At 37.4% G+C, this 16,309-nt stretch overlaps 1 protein-coding gene across 2 annotated transcripts in view; it reads left to right on the top strand.

The window, feature by feature from the left end:
* The first annotated feature begins 871 nt into the window (after nucleotides 1-871).
* The window catches only part of LOC115763932 (mitochondrial basic amino acids transporter), a 33,768-nt gene continuing 18,330 nt past the window's right edge, over nucleotides 872-16,309 (top strand). Inside the window, exons 1-2 of one of the 2 annotated variants that reach the window (XM_030706726.1) lie at nucleotides 872-1,443; nucleotides 1,563-1,764. The gene's annotated coding sequence lies outside the window, so the exon portion shown is untranslated. Of the gene's footprint in view, nucleotides 1,444-1,562; nucleotides 1,765-4,335; nucleotides 4,481-16,309 lie in introns of those variants that run through there. The other variant, XM_030706727.1, reaches the window with a different exon arrangement.

The following is a 16,309-nucleotide window of genomic DNA, read 5'->3' as shown; positions in this document are numbered from 1 at the left end:
TAATTCGATAATCATTGCGAAATATGTAAAAATAAATACATTTAAACTAACATATTTACAATTTCTTAATATACTGTATGTTCTTTCTTATGGCAAAACAAAGAGGCAATATACTTCACCTACATAACAGTTTACAAATATGGTGAAAATAAAGGAAATATTGATATGATATGATAAGGTTATTAGACTTGATTACATAAAATTTCACTTCTAACACCAACAGTTTGTGGAGTTCTTTATAACATAAATACTTACACGTATTTTGAAGTAAGCAAAAAATGCCTCACGTCAAAAGCGCAAAAATAAAATGTTCTTTTGCTTCAAAAAACCTCCAATAATTTATAACTTTGGCAAATTTCCATCAGATAGGCAGGCAATCAAGAGGCACACATGTGCATCCATATTGAAACTTGTGGCCGGCCCAAAAAGTTTCTATGGACTCTTACCCACGCTTAAGTGCCCAAGTACCAAATGAGTAATGTAAATAATGAAAAATAATACAACGGCCAAAGCTCTGAATTCTTAACCGATCTCAGATTGAGTGACTTTAATAAAAAAATTAAGTATGGTATTATGATATAAAGGGCAATATTCCATTTCGCACACAGAACCAACTAACATCCTCTTCCACTAAAGCGGTACCATAAACTTTACATTAGATTACCTTTTTATAATCTGTGTGCACAGGTACGAAAGCCTAGATGCCAAAATAGCTGTACCTCTTAAAAGCTGCAATAATTTAATAATTTAAAAAATATATATATTTTGATTAAATCAAGACACGAGCTCTTATAGCTTCTTAGATCGACGGTTGCGCGCAGCAGCCAACAGCAGAGTAACATAATCACATTTAGAGCCTAAGTTCGCGCGCACCCTTTGCTTTCTGCATTGAAGCCTGCTGTCCGTCGCTCTAAGCGGTGAGCGGTTAGTTGCATTTCATTCGCTTTTTATATCGTTGCTTGTTGATCTCTATTTAGGCACAACTAATTCGAGTTGGCTGCCAAATAATAATTATAAGCCTCAACTTAAATAATTAGTGCAAGCAAGTGACTGTGCAGGGATTTTCGCCTGTTTGCGAAACTGCATACAGTTGTGAATTATACAAAATCGTGCAGCAAAACCAGCTATACGCTATCTCACTCAAACGATCGCTTGTGCGCGCAGATTTGTATTGTAGTTCGGCTGGGTAAACCTTTTTGTGCGCTACACTTATACTGTTTGATGAAAGTACAAGTGCAAGTATGGCTAGACGACATTAGTAAATCAAGTGGCGGTTGGAAACCGCCAAAGGATTTAAAATAAAACGAAAGAATTTCAGTGCTCGACTCAATAGATTATGCTCTGAATTGGATCCCAAACGACTTCGCGATGCTAATGTGAATAATGCCAATTATAACTGCTGGATGTGAATCATGCCAACATTGACGAGGATTTTCAGCCAAGGTTTGAGTCAAATAATAGGTGGTTACGGTTGTCTCTTCAATGGAAGTGTCAAACGCTTGTTATGCCACCGCCTTTGAACTAATCGATAAGCGTTTCAATAACGATTTCTTATTTTCCAGGCACACATCGCTCAGATTCTGGGCTTAAGAAATGTGGTTAAAGGTGCTACGATAGAACGATGTGTATTTTCGGATAAGGAAAGCTTCCTCTATGTATCTACGTGCGCTTAAACCGATGGGCAGATCGCCGTTCGACGTTATTGGATTTTATAAGCTTGAAAAAACTTAACACGCTACGGCAATCTACTCGCCTAGCTCCCAGGTGGGCCTAAAAAACAGTACTAGAAGAAAATTTTTAGTCATTATCAGTAGATCGTGGGCATGTTTTTTTTGTGATGTCGCAGGCTATTCTGTTTACAAATAAGCTCTGTGTCTAATTTGCTTACAATAGCTGAAAGTCTGCGGCTTCAACACTTGCAGACCCGAGCACACACAGCAAACTTCTTCATCGTCCCAAAACATCTTAGCGGCAATTTTTTCATCGCCAACCCCCACCGGCCAGCATCTTAAGCACGATGTTGTCCTACTTGCCACTGCAGTCATCAATTTAAAAACCGCACTGATTGCTTGGTGCTCGACCATGCGATGCTGAACTCGCAGCAAATTTAAATCAACAACAGTAGTGGTGATGCAGAATTTGAATCCAATGTTTTTTCGGTCTACATAAATGTCCAGTCTCGAGTGTCGGAGAACTCCACATGCATGCTTGCACCCACCATTACCAAGAACCACCCGAGCATTACCTTTGATCATGGATCATTCTATAAATTATATAACTAGTTAAAAAGGAATTCTTCAAATCATAGCCAATCGACATGTTGATTGGAGCTAGTTTGTTTTTCAATCTGCTATGCGTTGGCCAGATTAAACTTTCTGCTGAACTGTCGATGGTGCATAAAACTCGCATTGGTTTGGTTCTAACAGGGGCCACACATCACTCGTGGATTGCTCTACCGAAACTAATCTCGCAGCAAATAAGGAAGAGCGAAGCAGCTGTGGCACTGGTTAAGATGTTAAAGCTTATCTAGGAATCTTAGTCTGATCCAGACCGCAACGGAGTCAGACGGAGAGACGTATGAGAGCCGCCTTTGCTGCCAAATATAATGATGTTAAAAGCCCGTGCCTTCTAAGCCCGTGGTTCAGTAAAAAAGATAGACAAGACTTACCACTCTGCCGACGGGTGTGCGCAGAAGCCTACAGCAGAATAGCATAATCACAATTATAGCCTAAGAGCTAATAATGTTTGCGCATATACCGCACTCCGCTGCCCACTCTCAATAAGTAAAAAATCTGGTTTATTTTCGGTTAAGTTATGGTACATATTAAATTCTCTAAGCCTTTTATTACTATTCGGATTTTCATAAAAGATTTTTGAGTCTACACGGGCTGCTTTCTGACTGGCATATAATAAGTTTCTGATCTCGTTCAACTTACCTTGCACTGAAACATTTTAATCTATTTGATCATTTATTGATTCTACTAGCTGACCTTGATTGAATTCGATTTACTCCCAAACATCGGGATTTCCTACTTTTATCTTTAGTGTAGTACTCAATGTGTTAATATTACGGTAATAAACTCCTAGAGTCAACCATCTGTTCTCATGTTTTCGGTAAAAGCCCAAGGGCAGTATACGACAATGATGATCTTATATTCAATGAGAATATTCATTTCAGAATATTCTTAAGCTTGCCGAAAAAGGAACAACCTTCCGCTGAATCTTTGATAGCAATGATTGCCACTATCTCCACCATATAATGCTTGCTCCTGTCAATAGGTGATGACCAACAGTTTCGAACGCAATTTTTATTCACCTTTTTATGAACAAAGGAAACGAAAATGGAAAAATGGGATAATTCGATTACGAATTCATTCCATTATGGAATGATTGCGAAATAGCTGTGATTCGAAGGTATCTCAACCTTTCTGCTGAAGAAAGTTTCGCGCGAAAAATCAGAGCTGTTTCCAAAAATAATAATCGAGGTTCGTTTATGTGTTTGTAGCTAATTTAAGAAACGGCTAGTTGACCCCAAAATGTTAATATTACATTCCCGAAAGCCATTCGTTAGTGTTAAAACGTGAAGTAGTGATTTTTTTTGTCTACAGCTTAACTCGATTCTTGTTCACAAATTAATGATTTAACAGACTAGCTAGCACAACTATTGCAGCTTTGTAGAGAAGAGGCTAGTATCAGCTTACTTTGTAAGCATTTAAATCAGATCTCAATCAACTGGTGGATACTTCGAGGTTGTTAATCGGCGGTTTATGCTGCCTGAACCAGAAAATCCAAAATCCAGAGCTTAGTCGTATGTACTTGGAATTCATTGAGGAATATCTTAGGTGACATGTCTGAAATAGATAATCAGATTCTAAAACAAAAATGCTCCACACTATTTTAGTCTGCATTAGTGGGTCTTAAGGCCACAAAGCGTCCTGTCGGACTTCGCCTCAAATTGCGTTGAATGACCTTCTTATGGTTGGACCGGCCATTCAAAAAGACTCTGCTTCAATTTAATATCCATAAATAAAGATGTGGCTCAACTACCACGAACGTTCGAATGCGTGCAAAGCCTACGTATATGTCGTATATCGCTTATCGTATACAATCGAAACTTGCCGGCCATAGAAGACTGTTACAGATCATCCACTGCGACAACACGACTGCTGTTTTATAACTTTGTTAATGAAAAATTAATAGGGTTGTGCTAAAGAGCCTTGCCTAAACGCTCGCAGAAAAAACCGAGTCGGAAATGCTAGTTTAAAATATTTTTGATTCATAACAATTATTCCATACATAACAATTTTTTTTTAGAGAAGTAAGCCAGTACGATAATGTAATGATTTTCTAAACAATTGTTCAGAATTTCTGTGAAATTTATGAATATCTGGTGACTAATCTCGTACCTTCTTATGTCCTGGGTCTACAACTGCAATATTAAAAGAAAAATAGTAACGGACTGTACGCTGTGAAAATTAAGGTACGCTGTCATTTTATTCTCCGTTATTTATTGTAATTATACAAGAGAATTATTGAAATATTAAGTTAATAGGGATTAGAATTATTATTTTGTGTCTGGTTGGGAAGCTGGTTACTCACAACTCACTTATTAAATGTATTTTGAATACCTTTCTTACATTGACAGAATGCGTACAATGTGCAAGTAAGTAAAGAAACAAGAGAAATTTAGATGGTCTAATTATACCCCGAACCCATTAAAAACGGCTAAAAAGTGTATTATGTATTTGTGCAAATGACAGGCAGAAGGAAGCATTTTCGACTTCATAAAGGATCAGCATCAAAACCCGGGTCTACCTAGTCTGTCTGTCCGTATGTATGAACGCAAGGATATCAGAACCTATAAGAGCTAGGGACTTGAAATTTTAGCTGTAGGTCCTCTGTTTCCACTGTTTCCGATAATCGATAACTTACTCCGTTTCCAAGCAATCGATAACAATCGATATTGACATCATGCGTTTTTTTAGCAAATTGGGTAAATAAGAATAAATAGAGTCACTAATCATGATATGTTTCTTCTAGAATATTATATATATATCAAGTATCTTTCATTTTATACCTATCGCCACCTCCCCGCTAACACGGCAGAGCTATAAATCAAGTTAATAACCCAACTTGTATTGCCAACCAATTTAAGCCATAATTTAAATGCAATTTACTTTTGAGAATATACAAATATTCTATGGTACAATAAGATGTACTGTAGAAAATTTCGTTAAGATCAGTTTTTGTTTTGTTAATCGGTATTTTGACTGTGCACGTGTTTGCGACGCAAATTCCAAGAATTTCTGTATACATGTACACACACACATTCATGCGCGTCTGTTTCGAACTGTTTCAACAACATTAAAATTGCGATTGTATTGTTTTCTGTGCTGCTATTTAAATTCGTTTTTTCTCACTGATACTTAATAATTGGTGTGGCTATTGAGTAGAGGCGGTGGCTGCTGTGGCTGTTGAGTGAAGACGACGGCAAGTGGTGCGGTTAGGTGCGAGTTCGAACCCTTCCAAGGGAACATTTTGTTGTTGGAATAAGAGGGTTCAGGGTATCCCCTAGTTGGGAACTTTCGACTAGAACCATTACCTGTTACCCATTTTTAATGGGTTGAGGGTATAAAAATGCCGAGTTTGGACAAAACATCGTGAAAAACAAAAAAATATTGTCCATACAAACCAATATGTGTTTCATACAACAACTTAATTTTCGACCGATCGTTCCGATGACAGCCATATGATATAGTGGTCCGATCCAGGTGGTTCCGACATATGTACTGCGTGCAACAGAAAGAGGGACTTCTGCAAAGTTTTCGAAAGATAGCTTTAAAAAAACAGACGGACCGACGGACATGGAGATGTCTCCTTCTATGCGTTACACGCTTATTTGGACTTGCTATATTCCTGCATACTTGCATAATAAATCGATAAAAACGACGAATAAGTCAAGTAATTTTAAAAGGATTAATTTTCAATTTGGTATGTTTCGATTATAAATGATATTGTTCGGGTTGGTGTTGGATGGAGTAAAGGGAATCGTCAAAAATATGGAAATATACTTGAATCGTGTTTTATGGTTTTTATAAATATCGAGGGTTTAAAAAACTTGAAGAGTCAATTTTTTTTATATTCCGGCGACGTGTACCGAATGTAAACGAACATTTAGGGAGGTTAGGTAAATGATTTCAAATTGAAGGTTTTCGCTCAAGCCGAAAATAGTGATCATGCTATTATTGTTAAAATGTACTGAAAGTGTAACCAATTTATTCAAAAAACAGGATGTCGATATCGATTGCTATCAAATGCTTTGAAACGGAGTAAGTTATCGATTATCGGAAACAAGCTCGATCTGCGCAGGCACTAGGAGCACCTACACTTAAAATTTCAAGACTCTAATTCTTATAGGTTCTGATATCCTTGCATTTATACATACGAACAGACAGACGGACGGACGAACAGACAGACGGACATGGCTAGATCGAGTCGGCTATTGATGCTGATCAAGAATACATGTACTTTATAGGGCCGGAAATGCTTTCTTCTGCCTGTTACATACATTTACATTTTGCACAAATACAGTATACCCTTTTTACCCATTTTTAATGGGTTCAGGGTATAAAATATGTATAGTGTATGTATATAGTTATGTATATACATATGAGGACCATAGTACAACTAATAAATGCCGAGCTTGGTCTAGACACCTTGATAATCAAAAACGTTTTTAATGCAAGAATATACATTACCTGGGCAGCCCGTGGAACGTTTGAAATAAATGTTCTCAAAGAGCTTCAACAATGATTTTGATACTATGTTCCGCCAACTTACAATTTTTGCGGGTGGAATTGTAATTTGCAAAATCACTGAAAAACGTATTTATTAAGTTTTTATGTGGAGCCTTAAAATTTTCCAAAAAGTGGAATATAACCATCAGATGAATATTGACAAAGATCTTTGAAAATGTTTTTGTACCGAAACAAAAGTTTCATTCAAACGTTTTGTGCGGGTTTTCCACACTTGCGGGTGGAATTTCCCACAAACCCCGTATTACGTGCACCTACATCTATAAGGTAACTAAAGTGAACAATTTAAATTGGTACCTTCGATATGGGCTATGCGTTGATCACCAATCCGTCAGTCATTCAGTACAAACAGTTTTATATATATAAATGAAGTCGAAGATGCTTCCTACTGCCTGTTGAATAAATTTGCTTGTACCCGTCTGGCTCTGGGTATGGATTACTAGAATTAACAGCCTGTCGCTCTTAACAAGTTATAACCTCTTCGGCTCATGTGCTGTATGGATAGAACCATACAAACTTTGAATATCAATCGACAATAACTAAAATGTGATCATATCTCTTCTTGGTTATTTCAAATTTGAAAAAATAATATCTGAAAATTTAATTTGCAATGTAAAAGTTCTCGTACTCTTTACTTTCCACCAAATCTCTCAATACTTTTTTACATGTCTCATATTCGTACCTGGGCGGTGCTGTATTTCGTAATCAAAGTCTTGTAGAAACATCCCCCATCGTGCTACTCTCAACGGCACCTCCTTCTTTTTGATCGTCATGGCGAATGCATTTTATTCGGTTACAATCAAAGCTCCTTTGACTGCAAGCACTTCGTGTTCGTTGAGTGATACTTTTCCTCACTAGGCTTTGTTTTACGACTCATGTTCATTACTGAATGCAACAATTGATCTTCTGAATTTCTCTCTAATAATACAGCCCCAAACACAAACTTAGATGCATCTGTATGAATCTCTGTAGCCAATTTAGGGTTATACATAAGAACTGGTTTACTGGTTAACGCAATTTTTAACTTTTCAAATGCCAACTGCTGCAACTCTAACTTCAAACTTTGAATCCTTCCTAAGCATGTCTGACAACGGCTGATAAATTTCCTAAAATACAAAGTGAAGCCAAGAAAACGTTGAACACCTTTTTTATCGCAGGGTATTGGAAAATTGAATACCGCCTTCTCACTAAAAAATGTACCTTCTGTAAAATCTGACACTTGCTCCAATTAATAAGCAAGCCATTTCTCGCTGCCACCTCAAAAATTCTGCAACTTCTCAATGCCACTGTCCACTTGCACCATTGGAAATTTATCGCGCACTATCTTTTAATTCAACCTGTTTTCCGTTGTTATTTGCTACGAAAACAATGGGTGAAGCATATTCGGATGTACTGAACTTGATCGTCTACATCTTTCTGCTCACTGAACGGTAAGCGCCTCAGATGCTGGTAAACCGGTATCTCATCCATTAACACTTTCTTTATTTCTACGGGAAAGCTTACGATTTTCTTCGGATTATACTCGTCTATCATCCTTCTTACTCTATTTGACTGCGTCTGTGTAAAACCTGAAAGAAAAGCCGCATCACCTGCCACCCTTGCTCTGAGCTTAGCAAACATAGGCTTTTATATTCATTAAATAAATCGGAGCATGAGCTCTGGACTTTCTGTTTACCATGCCTTTGATTTCTGAATTAACTTTCACTGGCCAACCTGCGCACAAACTCTGTTCCAGGTTTTGTCACTTTCATATCGATAGTGTCAAGAATCGTTCCGCCCAAAATAACGTCAAGTGCCATATCTTCATCGGAAATGACATGAAAGTTACAATCTGACTCTCGCCAATGTCTTTCAAACATTTCTCACTACCTGATAACTTGTCAACTCCTAATTTAGCAAAAAACATTCCAGCCAAGCAAACAAAAATCTGCTACTGTATCCACAAGTCCTTTAAAAATTAACTTTGAGTGAACAACAAACTTCAGTTCTAGCCCGGAGCTTGCATAGTACAACTAATAAATGCCGAGCTTGGTCTAGACACCTTGATAATCAAAAACGTTTTTAATGCAAGAATATACATTACCTGGGCAGCCCGTGGAACGTGTGAAATAAATGTTCTCAAAGAGCTTCAACAATGATTTTGATTTTGTTCCAGGTTTTGTCACTTTCATATCGATAGTGTCAAGAATCGTTCCGCCCAAAATAACGTCAAGTGCCATATCTTCATCGGAAATGACATGAAAGTTACAATCTGACTCTCGCCAATGTCTTTCAAACATTTCTCACTACCTGATGACAAGTTTGTCAACTCCTAATTTAGCAAAAAACATTCCAGCCAAGCAAACAAAAATCTGCTACTGTATCCACAAGTCCTTTAAAAATTAACTTTGAGTGAACAACAAACTTCAGTTCTAGCCCGGAGCTTGCTGGCTGTATTTTGCACTCATCCTGACCGAGATTTGTTCCCTTTTCTTGCTTTATATGCCCGTCCATTCTGCACTGAGTTATTCTTTGCCCTGGTTGATTGTTACGAAAACGCTTGAATTAAATTTGCGGACAGTGTTTGCGTAAATGTGATAGATCCCCATACTTGAAACATTTTCTTACTGGCTCCGATCTTTTTCCTGATTTTTTTATCTAACTGCTTTAACGGCCCTCGCATTTTTTGGTCTCAATCTGCATCTTAAGATGCACTTTCGGGATGAAAATGGTTCTGGCCACTCGGAAGAGTACGGGCAAGTCGCCGCAGCAGAGAATTAGGTTCATAATGTTAAGCATTATACCATTTGAGATATTCCTGGCAGTTTTTGGAAATATCCCATCCGGACCTGGAGACGAAGCCAATGGCACTTTACGCATACCCCCTACGTTCCGTTCCTGATGGTCTCCTTGGCGAATAACCGTAGGAGTAATCACTGAATTATCAGCTATCCGAGGCTCTGTTTGTAAATTTGTACCATCAGTGTGACGGTCCAAGGGACAGATAACCCCATAGGACACAATCGCCGCTCGTATTAGCTACTAGCCCAATCATCCACTGGGCTAGCACCCGGAGGACCACACGGGGAGGCCACATAAAAATGCAAAATATTTGCGGTACACATTGTCTCTGCGAGTCGACTTGACCGAGTGGCTTACGAATTACGCAAATGCCATTCTGCACCGGTCCTTATACTCCAAGATCTTTTTTTGCTCTGGTATCCGGTATACCATCTTTAAAATGTTCTATAAAGCTTTCCTCTTCCAAATCTATCGGCTTCGTTATCTCCATTAACGCACACAAATATTCATGCAGTGTTCCACTCTTCTTGCCGATGATACCCTAACACCAACCTCATCGCACAGTGCAACTTTCAAAATACACCAATTGCGAATATCTCGTTGGCTGCGTATAAAAAATTTGTCCGCAACAACGAGCAACCGCTTTGCTTAAATGAACAACCGCAACTGGCTCCACTCTACCGTAAGTGCGCGTTCCTTAAGTTCTTCAAGGTGTTCGACTCAGAGAATTGTGTCACACTACATTCGACATCCTTCAAAGTGAACTATGACCTAGCCAAATACGGAGTTTCTGTTTGCCGGTTCTGACCTACACCGCTCGGATTTCTACCCTAGTTCAATATCGTTCGCCGTTGTAAATGAATCCTCATCTCCCTCAGCAATGTGAGCAAGCAGCCTATTCCGCCACGAGCAATGACAAGATCTCGTCTCTACTTATTTTACAACTTAATTTTTTTATTTAAATGTATTGAAAATATTCGAAAATTAAATTAAATGCTTGTAAGCTTTTGTTCACTGCTCATTGCTTGAAACTGTATCAAACTATATTTAACATAAATGAGTATCGTAATACCAATGTTACTTAACAGTATGTTAATAACAACTATAAAATTAATTTTCGGCAGTCTCCTTAACTTGTTTTTCGTTTCTTTCAACTCAGGAACACCAAAACAAAACTCTAGACCGCTCTTCTCGTCTTGCTTGACCCACCAGATATTGACCACAGCTGCTTGTGTTGAATTCACTAGTTCATTTAACTGCCACCAACAGCTTTTCAATTTCTGATCCAGTCGTTTCTTCTTCTGATTCCGAGCACAACACCAGCGACCGCCTCTCGTCTTCGATACACACCTTTCCTTGCTCCACAGCACGAACGCACCAGCCTCTTGCTTACGTTGTCTGTATACCTACCAGTTGTTGTGTGCCTCGTTTACAAGCTTCGTCTCTCTGTGATCGCCTTCTTCGTCGTCTTATGAATCTATGTCTCGTGCCTCTTGATGTTGCTTTGTTCTGCTGAATTTCGCAATCCTAGGCAATTCACAATTTCTAGAATTGCTCTGTTGCCTTCTCAGTTCGAGCTGAATTTTCCTTACAAAGCTTTAATCTCTTTCGGCAACAAAGTTTTACTTTTTAACTTTGAAAATTGCAAAAGTTCAACCGCACATCAAATCCACTACAGCACCGCATAATTTACAAAATTTTAGCATGCAGGTATTAACTAATTTCAAATCCCGGTTGAGCCCCAACAAATTTGGCCTCCAGTTTTTCCGTAGTGTAATAGTATGATTTTCTTTATTGATTTAACTTATGTTCGGGTTGCCTTTTTATTTTTAACAACACGTCTTCTTACTGCTAGTACTGTAGAGAGACTGCCTTCCACTTCTTCTCTGCAGCCGCTTTTCTTTATCGATATTACATTTGCTTCATTATCGATATATACTTATCGTACTGTTATAATTAACATAGATAGTGACACTATAATACCCTGGCTAGGGTTACCAATGATGCTCTTATCCTATTACAACTCGGCCATCCTGACAAAGAGAGCTCCCGATCTCTGTCTTTTATATGTGTATCTTTATAACTAATGCTTATTGCCTATTTTCGCATCCAATGCTTAAAGTTTTGGCTATTCCAGATACCAACGTACGGGTTGCGAGATAAATGAAAGCCTTCTACATCCTTTAACAAGTATCTATCATTTTTTAAAATCTTTTCTATACTATAAGGCCCTTTATATCTTGGTATTAACTTTTTTGAAACTCCTGGTGTGCTATCAAAATTTTTTACCATGACATAGTCACCTATTTTATATTCTACTGATACTTTCTGCTTTTTATTAATCCGCTCTTCATTTCTGATTTGAGCTTCTTTTTGATATATTTCTCCACTCTTTCTTATATTTTCTAAATTTCTTTTATCACACGTGTTCACCTGTGTAAACTCTTCTAATTTTTCCTTTAATTCATCAACAACTTTTCCTTTCTGTTGTAATCCGAATAACATTTCGCTTGGAAATTTCTTTATGCTTTTGTGTTGTGTGTTGTTTATTGCATATTCAACATTTTCTATAATAACATCCCAATGTAAACCATTTTCTGGCTCCGCCATTTTTGCCATCATCGGACCCAAGTCTCTATTCAACCTTTCCACCTGACCATTTGCTTGCGGACAACCCGTTGCTATTTTAATATGCGTTACTCCCTCATTTTTTAAAAATTCATCAAACTCTTTTGCAGTAAAACAACTCCCTCTGTCCGATACAATGAACTTAGGTCTACTATACGCTCTGAAATAATCTTTTAATGCCTTAATCGCTTCTTTCGTACTTGTTGTCTTTGCTGTATATAGTCTAACAAATTTTGAAAATCCGTCAACCACCGCCAATATATATTTATTAGCCCTTCCTGCATTAATTGGTCCATAATGGTCTATATGGATCATCTCCCATGGTTTGTTTCCTTTCGGTACGCTACGTAATAGTCCTTCACTCTTACCCGTCTTGGGGGCGAAGGCAATGCATTTTAAACAATTCCCTATATGCTTTATTGCTTTTTCCTTAATATATGGGAACCAGTAACTCTTTCCAATGGCATCATCTTATCATCTTATCTCTCCCAGCATGTCCCAACTCATCATGATATTTGTAAAGTACATGTTCTTCCATATCCTTTGGTACATAAAAAACTAATCTGCCATCATTTGTTTTTCTGTAAATGACCCCATTTCTCATTTCGAATAGCTTGTGCTCTTCTTTTTCTAACATCTTTCTAATATCTACCAGTTTGTCATCTTTGCTTTGGCAAATAACTAAATTGTCCTCAAAACTATTGGATTCAATAACTAAAATGTCCTCATAACATCTGCTTAACGCATCCACATGTTGCATTTGCTTGCCCGATCTATGCACTAACTCAAAATCGTAATTTTGTAGTTCTAACGCCCATCTAGCAATTCTCGGATTTAAATCTATTTTGTTAAGCGTTAAAGTTAAAGAGTTGCAATCTGTCATTATTTTAAATCGTTTTCCCTGCAGATATATACGAAATCTGCGTAATGCGTAAATGATAGCTAGCGTTTCTAACTCAAAACTATGATATTTAGACTCTACTTCGGTTGTTCTTTTAGAAAAATAAAAAATCGGGTGTAATTTCCTATCTTCTTTTTTTTGAAATAAAACAGCCCCAAATCCCACTGCGCTGGCATCACAATGTAGTTCTATTTCTTCTTTGTAATTATATATTGATAGTACTGGCGCCTCTAACAATTTATCTTTTAACATATTAAAACACTTAAACTCCTCTTCTCCAAACTTGAATTTCTTATCTTTTTTCAATAAATCATATAAGGGTTTAGCTAATATAGAAAAGTTAAAAATGAACCTCCTGAAGTAGGAGCATAACCCTAGGAAACTTTGTACTCCCTGAATTTTGTTTGGTATTGGAAAGGATTTAACCGCTTCTAACCCTTTTTCATCAGCCCTAACGCCTTTACTATCCACCACAAATCCTAAATATTTAACGCTGCTTTTAAAAAATTCACACTTATCTAATTTCAACTCTAATTTGTTTTGCACCAGTCTTATAAACACTTCCTTTAAGGTCTCCATGTGTTCCTTTATGTTTGTACTTGCTATCATAATATCATCCATGTAAACAATTACCTTATTATCTCTTATCGTATCACAAAATATGTTATTAACAAATCTTTGAAATACATGTGGCGCAGTTTTTAAACCCATGGGCATCCTAAGAAATTCATATTGTCCTAAAGGGGTAACAAATGAAGTGTATTTAATAGATTGCTCATTAACAAAAACATGAAAATACCCGTTTTTTAGATCCAACTTTGAAAATACTGTTTTTCCGCATAGTCTGTCTAATAAATCGTCGATCAATGGTAGCGGGTAGTTGTCTCTACATATAATTTTGTTCAGTCTTCTAAAATCAATACATAACCTCATGTCTCCAGTTTTTTTCTTCACTAGTACTATAGGTGATGCATACTCTGAACAACTTGGCCTAATGATTCCATCTTTTAAATAGTCGTCTAATAATTCTTGCAACTTTTCTTTTTCCATATAAGATAACCGCCTAGGTGTACAATTAAATACTTTGTCGTTTTCTAATCTTATGCTTAACTCATGTCTTAATTTTGGCTGATTTGGCCTTTTCGCTTTTACATAAGTATTTTCAAATAAATTTTCAAATTCACACTTTGTGCTGTAATCAATATCTTCACTTAAAATATATATATTTTCTCTTTTGTTAGAATCTTCCCAACTTATTGTTAAGATATCCTTCTCAAAATTCTCTTCTAACACTCCCATGATTTCGCTATTCACTGGCGCTTCATTAACATGATTATTAATTTTAACTGCACTGTTTCCTATATCTTCTATAATCACTTTTTCAATCCCGGTTTGATTATAGATAATTTCATCACTAACAACTTCTTCACTATCAGGTTCGAGCTTAAGCTCTCCATAACTAACTATCTCATCACTAACAGTTTCGATCCCAATCACTTCATTTCTAACTATTTCACCACTAATTATTTTATTTCTAACTATCTCATCACTACCAACTTTATCACCAAGCGTTTCCGGACTAACAATTTTCTCACTAACTAATTCATCACTAACAGTTTCATTACTGACTATTTCCTTATTAACGATTTTATCATTTAACAATATAGCTTCATTTTGCTCGTGTTTGATATCTTCATCGTCCACTTTTTTTTGTTTTTCTTTGTAGCTTGTAGCTATGATATCATTTTTACCATTATTCTGGTGATCAACTTTATGCCCGTTCACAATTTTCAATGTTCTTAAATCAATATTTAAACCAAAAGAATCCATAAAATCTCTACCAAGCACAGCGTCATACCTCATAGACTCATTTGCCACAATTATAACATTAAAATAAACATTTATTAACTTTTTCTTCATATAACATAAAATTTTTCCAAAATTTTTCAATTTACTTTCATTTAAACCTACATACGAATTTGCATCTGGCATACGCTTTACTTTTAATGGCACAAACTTTTCCTTTAAAAATGAAATAGGGCTGCCAGAGTCTATAAGGCATTCTGCAATTATTGATTTGTTAAATGAGTTACTAAAATGAATTCTTAAGTATCTTACATATTTGTTTTCCATATCATACTTTTTATTTGGACATCCTGCTATTAAATGATCCTTTGAGCCGCACGCATAGCAAGATCCTGCCTCCCGTTTGGGCTTTAAACAATCTTTGGCCCAATGGCCCTTAACATTGCAATTGTAGCAACGTTGTTGTTTGTCCGCCTGTGCTTCCTGTGCAGTTTGTTTCACTACATGGTTTCGTACCCGTTTAATTGGCAACTTTATAGCTGCAAACGCACGTAAAATTTGGGCCGGATTGGTAAAGCAATGCACACTAGCTTAAGTGCGCAAGTTTTCGCAAGGTATGCCTCGAATAATACCCTCCATTAACTCCTCTACATCAATGTTGATGTCCTGTGCCAATATGCTTTTTTCGCTAAAATATGTGGCGAACACCTCATCTGGTTTCCAAACCCGATCCTCGAACTTCTGTCGTAGTTCCGACTTCGAAAATCCTCCCCCGAAGGCCAAAACCAATTGATTTAGCATCTCGTCAATCGGAGCAATGATGCGCATAGGGTCTGCATGCAACCACTTCAAAGCACCGCCTTTCAATTTGCTTATACAAAGCAAGTGCTGTTGCATATCATTTAGTCTGTAGATCTTGGCCACATTGAAGAATTGCATTACCCATTTACGCACCTCACTTTCTCCAGTAAATTCTAATAAAATTTCCTTGGCTAACATCATCGCTCCAGTTTGGATGCAATTATTTAAGTTGCCTCCTACAGCGTTGCCACTTTCGTCGATCCTTCCAGCTGCCCCAGCGTTGCCCGCTGCACCAGCGTGATCAGCTGCACCAGCGTTGCCAGCCGTTCCAGTGTAATCAGCTGCACCAGCGTTGCCATCCGTCGACCGTGGTCTTTCTTCAGTGTGACCATCCTCTAGCTGCAATAAATCGCCGACTTCACTTTCTTGCTCTCCCCCGTCGCTCCCGCCGATGTGCGAGTTGCGGTTCACCGTTACTTGAAATTCTTCTAGGAATTTTCGAGACGCTTCAATTTCGAGACGCATCAATTTCAGCACCTCGGCGCCATTTGCTATTTCGTCACGCTGTTGTTGCATT

The sequence above is a fragment of the Drosophila novamexicana genome, unplaced genomic scaffold (assembly GCF_003285875.2).
Source record: "Drosophila novamexicana strain 15010-1031.04,08,12 unplaced genomic scaffold, DnovRS2.1 tig00000796-arrow-arrow-pilon, whole genome shotgun sequence".
Classification (NCBI taxonomy): Eukaryota; Metazoa; Arthropoda; class Insecta; order Diptera; family Drosophilidae; genus Drosophila; species Drosophila novamexicana.
This window is presented reverse-complemented; position numbering and strand designations above follow the sequence as displayed.